Genomic DNA, 6,733 nt, shown 5'->3' on the forward strand with positions numbered 1-6,733 from the left:
CCCTGCTTTCTATATGAACACTCCACCCACCAACTGCAGAGTTTTTATACCAAGCACTGGAGGTTGGATGAAGTAAAGTATGCTGCATGTAAACAGTGGCTTAGTGGAAAAAAAAATAAAGCATGCTCAGGCAGTGCAGAACGCTAGCTTGACTTACTGCATTTTTTTAAATAAAAGGTTTAAGCTGCACGACTGCAAATCAAAAACCAGTGCAGAGGTGGGTGGCATTGTATTGTGGCAGAATTGGCTTCAGTTAATCTAGCAGTTTTGACAGATTTGACTTTCCCACAGAACTTACACAAAGGTATAAAAAACTAGTCTTGGTCATAGTGATTTAGCAGATTATGACTCGTACCCAGAGAGCAAAGCGTTCACATGTCCTAAAATGATCTGAACTTCATACAACATTTTAAACTTGTTGAACATTTGAAAAATTGTTAATTGTAATTCCCTAAGACCTGAAAAAATGGGAAAAAATATGTTTTGAGGCCAAGGCTAAAATGATTTACGGTCATTGCATACAACACTGATCATCACCTGGTATCATTCACCATCACTCTCCCTACCCTACCTAAAACTACCTCTCACCCCCTTGCTCTTACCCGCCGCAACCTTCACTCTGTCTCCCCTTCTTCTGTAGCTTCTGGCACTCTTTCTTCCCTTCCTGATCCTGAGTCATTTTCCTCACTACCCTTGGACTCAGCCACAGATACTTTCCTCTCTTCTCTTTCCTCAACTATGGACTTCCTCTGCCCTATGTTCACTAAACCCAAGAAAACTTCTTGTTCTGCTCCTTGGCTTTCAGATGTGCTGCGCAACAATCGAAGAGAGCTAAGATCATCAGAGAGAAAGTGGAAGAAATCACAACTTGATGCAGATCTTGATTCTTACCGAACACACATGGCCAAGTTCTCCTCAGATGTGACCTCTGCCAAGACTTCCTTCTACAAGGAAAAACTTGAAGCTTCCTCACATGACCCTCGGAAATTCCACAACATCATCTCTTCTCTGCTCAACCCCCCGGCTCCACCTTCTTCATCCTCCCTGACTGCAGAAGACTTTGCTTCCTTCTACCAGGAGAAGATTGAGGAAATCTGCCGGACCTTCACTTCAGCCCCGACTGCACTTATATCTCAGAGTATGGTTCCCCTACACCTTTGTTGTCGCATTTCTCAACTGTAGCAGCAGAAGAGATTTTACAACTCATCCAGTCTTGCGTTCCTACCACCTGCCCATTGGATCCACTCCCTTCCACTATGCTCCAGACCATCTCACAAGACCTTCTGCCCTTCATTTTCACTATCGTCAATAGATCCATAGCATCTGGTCAGGTACCAACTACTTTCAAGAGAGCAAGGGTTATTCCCATCCTAAAGAAACCCGCTCTGGATCCATCAGACATCAGTAACTACAGACCGGTATCACTTCTCTCATTTCTTTCAAAAATTCTTGAGCGCATTGTCTATAATCAACTGTCTCTCACAGAACAACCTCCAAGACCCCAACCAGTCTGGCTTTAAAGCAGCTCATTCCACAGAGACAGCCCTTTTGGATGTCTCTGAGAAACTACATGCTGCTAGATCAGCCAAACTGTCATCTGTCCTTATCCTCCTTGACCTTTCAGCAGCAATTGATACGGTCAACCACGAGACTCTCTTAACCACCCTCAGGAGTCTTGGGATTTGCGGCTCAGCTTGGGAATGGTTTGCTTCCTACCTGGAAGGACGCTCATATCAGGTAACATGGAAAGGAGTGACATCTGCTCCACGCAGACTCTCCACTGGCGTCCCACAGGGCTCAGTACTTGGTCCTCTTCTTTTCTCCCTGTATACTCACTCTCTTGGGGAAGTTATTTCCTCACATGGGTTCTCTTACCACTGCTATGCTGATGATACACAACTTATCTTCTCTTTCCCACCCTCAGATGCCACAGCTTCTGACCGGATCTCAGCATGTCTGGCAGAAATTTCATCATGGATGACTGCTCATCAGTTAAAGCTCAATCCTAGCAAAACTGAACTGCTGTTCATCCCAGGTGACTCATCCCCAGGTCATGACCTTGCTATATCCTTGCACAACGATCTGATCTCCCCTTCAGCCACAGCTCGCAACCTTGGGGTAACCATGGACAATCAGCTGTCCTTTTCCTCTCATGTTGCTAATGTGACTCGCTCATGTCGGTCTTCTCTACAACATTAGAAGGATTCGGCCATTTCTGTCCACACAGGCTGCTCAGGTACTTGTTCAGTCTCTTGTCATCTCTAGACTGGATTACTGCAATGCACTGCTGGCAGGTCTACCTATGAATGCAATCCGTCCTCTGCAAATGATCCAAAATGCAGCTGCCCGGCTTGTTTTCAATCTGCCAAAGTTCTTGCATACCACCCCGCTGCTGCGATCCCTCCACTGGCTTCCGGTAGCTGCACACATCAGATTCAAAACACTGATGCTGGCCTACAAAGCCAAAAATACCTCAAAGCCCTCATCACTCCGCGCACTGCACCCCGCACCCTCCGATCTACCAGCACTGCTCGACTGGTTCCACCATCTCTCAGGGTAAGAGGCAAGCATACTACAAGGCTCTTCTCTGTACTGGCACCAAGGTGGTGGAATGAACTTCCCCTAGAGTTCCGGACAGCTGAGTCACTGGCTATTTTCAAGCGGCGGTTGAAGACCTACTTATTCAGGAAACACTTCAACTAGCACTTCTTTCCTTATCTTTTGCATTAAAAAAAAAAAAAAACCCTTTGACACTTTTTCATTGTAATTTTGAACAAATGTTTTAAACTCATGGTATCTTAAGTATGTAACTTACTGAGCCAGCATTAATGTATTCAATGTTAGAGATTTAAGTTTAAATGTAAATGTAAATGTAAAAACACTAACAAGTTTTATTTATCTTTTAGCATTTTCTTTTTTACATTTATATACAAAGTTCAGCTCCTCTATCACTCCTAAACACAAATTATCCTCGAAGCTTACGTAAAAGTGTGTATGAGCTTCAGCCCTCAGCTACCTTCATGATGTCATTTATTATTTTGTTTGTTTATTAGTTAGTTAGTTGTTAATTATCAGGGTTTTTTTTATGTTGATGCTGTGTCTGTACAGACACCAACTCTTTACAGTCAAGGATTCACAGTAACCAGCAAAGCTGCTCCACTTCTGCAGAATTTCAGTTCTTACTGGGATGTGAACTCACAACCTTCCAAAGCAAAGCAAATCTGTGACACTGACCATGTTAATGTTTTTACAAATCTTTTACAAAGTCTTATCCCTTCCATGTGAAGTACATGTCAGGATGATCCTCAGAGGGATTTGATCTAATATATTGCTCTACAGCATAGGTCACTAACAGGCGGACCGCGGTCCAGGTCCGGACCCAGAAGCTGTCCAATACGGACCCGGACCCACGGCCAAAACAAAAGGTTATGATTTAAAACTTGACGAAGCGCTTCTATTTTATCTGTCACAGCTTTTGCAATCGTTATGGTAGTGGAGACGCACAGACCAATTTCATGCGAGTTAAGCCATCCCACGTGATAGGACTCGTAAACACGATAGTGCTAGTGATAGTGCATTCCTGAAGTAAACACTGTGACTCAATAGTGCAAGACAGATGAGATGAAAGAAAGATAGCGATACATTTAGAAAAAAAAGGGAGAGAAACAGACGAGTGAGACGGAGAAAGGGAGAGAAACAGACGAGTGAGACGGAGAAAGGGAGAGAAACAGACGAGTGAGACAGAGAAAGGGAGAGAAACAGACGAGTGAGACGGAGAAAGGGAGAGAAAAAGACGAGTGAGACGGAAAAAGGGAGAGAAACAGACGAGTGAGACGGAGAAAGGAAGAATAAAGAACAAATGCCGCTCTCCAAAAAAAGAAAAGTGGACAGCGAAAACATTTAATCCAGAATGGACGGACTCATTTCTGTTCACACTTCCCACTTCACACTAAATCAGTGTGTCTCATATGTTCAGAAACCGTGGGACTTATTAAAAGTGACAATGTGAAACGCCATTATGAGACAAAACATAAAGGTTTTGAACAAACACATCCACTCAAATCTGAAGACAGTGTCCCTGAGACAGCTTTCCCAGGTCTGAGGAAAGTAGCCCTATACATCCTGACCATGTTTGACTCTACATACAACTGCGAGGCAGCTTTCTCTACAATGAACATAATCCAATCTAAATATCGTTCCAGGGTCACTAATGAGCACCTCCACATGTGTATGAGAATGGCTCTGACTCCATTCAAGCTCAGGTTTAACATCCTGCCAAGCTAGAGCTCAGTTCTCTCACTGAGATATAAAAAGGAAAGTTAAGCATTTTATTTATTTTCTCTTATTTTGAAATGTAGCCCTACTTTTATTTAATGAGAGAATGTTATACATATCTACAATCATACATATGTTCAGTTCTATGTTACATGACAATAAATATTGTCAAAATGTTTTTGAATTGTACTGAATTTATTTGATTTGACAGTCAGGTTTTGATTGCTTGCAGATGTTGATACAACTACTAAGCTACATCAATATTTATCACACTAACTAGTCAGACATTATGATCTTCTGGACATTTTCTCTTACTGGACCTCTTTCAATTTTAGTTGAATACCTCTGCTCTACAGGTAACATTCTCTTTCAGTGCATTTGGGTTGACCCCAAATAATTCCTCAACCTTGTTCAGTAAACAGGATATGAGGTCACATTGAGTGTGAATATGCACTCATCACTGGACAAGCAGATAGTGATCTTTAATATTTGTGCACATAGCTCCTAAGGCATACTACAAGCTGGGACATCACAGCTGTGTCTTTGTGCCATTTCAACAATCAAGAGATTTATGAGAACCAGACTCATTTCCTTTGATGAGGAACGGGCAATTGTTGTCACGTCATTGTAACCGCATGGCATAAACCTGTCATGAATAATACAATACATAACATTTACCTCGTCTGGCTTGCATTCCAATCCCAAGTAATTAACAGTTGAGACATGATACAACTGAGCAGATTAATAGGATAATGATTTTCAATGCAAGAACATCTTCAGAAAAGAGTGCTTTGGATTTATACGGCAACATGACAAGCTGAATTTGTTCAAAAATTTGTACAAAGAATTTAAATCATTGATGTGACGCAAAAAAAAAAAATTAAATGTAGAAATATAACTACCTTAATTGTTAACAGTTTATAAATAAGTATAATGTTAAGTATTTTTTGTTCTTGTCACAGCAAGGCTGGTTTATTTTTTTAAATACTCAAGTAAAAGAACTACAACTTAATTATTTTGGAAAAAAAATGGTGCCGTTACACCATGAAGTCAATAACTGTAAGAAGACTTACAGTAATGTACATGTACAGCAGTTTGTTACTTTTACATCCCTGGACACAGCAACGGCAAACTGGTTATTTTGTACAGTGTGATAGAAACGTTAGTCCACTTTAGAATAAACACAGCATTATCTGGTGTGTATTCAAGTTCAAATGTACTTTCCTTGGAAAGGCAACAAAACGCTTGAAATTGTATAGACTTTAGCTTTGACGCGGTTTCCGCTGCAGTGTCAAATTTTCTTCTACTGGTTCCTGCTGTACAAGCGGTAATTTCTACCAGAACATTCCACCCACTGGTGAAAGACTTTTAGCTAACAAAGTGATCTAATGGTTTCAGGATGTGAGGTTGGGAAAACATTGGGAAGTAAAATACAGTGCCTGTAACTGGCTTGGTGAAGGTTTGAGCTGCATGCCTGTGGAAAAACAAACCAGTAGAGAAGATAGCATTGAATTGTTGCAGGTTATTGATCAGTTTGACAAATTTATCTTTCCCACAATTACGAAAGCATATAAACGTATCTAGACTTTGGAGCCCTAAAAATCCAAACTTTAAATCAATTGGACTGAGAAATTGTTATCTTGTACAGAAACAAAATAAAGGTTTTATGTTAAAAAGTGTGTCCAGTGCAGTAGGGTTTAGTTTTTTTAATGTAAATATGTTTTAATTGTAATCAGAAGCAGATTTGCATTACATTGCACAGGGGCGGTTCTAGGATTTCATCTGAAATATGACTACATAGTAAGCCAAAAGTTATGGTATTATTTAAAATGGCAAAAGTGGACACCAAAATTTTATGCATGATGTAATGATGCCAGTCTTGAATCAAATCAGTTCATATTTCACATCACTCCAGTCCTCAGGTCCTTACACTGGCTTCCAGTTACATTTAGAATAGATTTTAAAGTATTGTTACTCGTTTATAAATCACTTCATGGCTTAGGACCGAAGTACATTACAGATATGCTAACTGAATATAAACCAAGCTGACTACTCAGATCATTAGGATCAGGTCAGTTAGAGATACCAAGGGTTCACTCAAAACAAGATGCGTCAGCATTTAGTTATTACGCCACCTATAACTGGAATCAGCTTCCAGAAGAGATCAGATGTGTTTCAACAGTAGACACTTTTAAATCAAGATTAAAAACAGATCTGTTTAACTCTGTATTTACTAAATGAGCACTGTGCAATTACTTTTACTCCTGTTTTTTTCTTTTTAACATATTTTAAACTGTTTTATTGAAATCACATTTATTTTCTTTAATTGTTCTGTTTTTATTATGATTTTATCGTGTGTCTCTTACTTTTACATATATTTTTTTTCTCTCTTATAAACTGTTTGATAATTTCGATGTAAAGCACTTTGAATGACCTCTGTGTATGAAATGTGCTATAC

Source organism: Tachysurus vachellii, chromosome 7 (assembly GCF_030014155.1).
Source record: "Tachysurus vachellii isolate PV-2020 chromosome 7, HZAU_Pvac_v1, whole genome shotgun sequence".
NCBI lineage: Eukaryota > Metazoa > Chordata > Actinopteri > Siluriformes > Bagridae > Tachysurus > Tachysurus vachellii.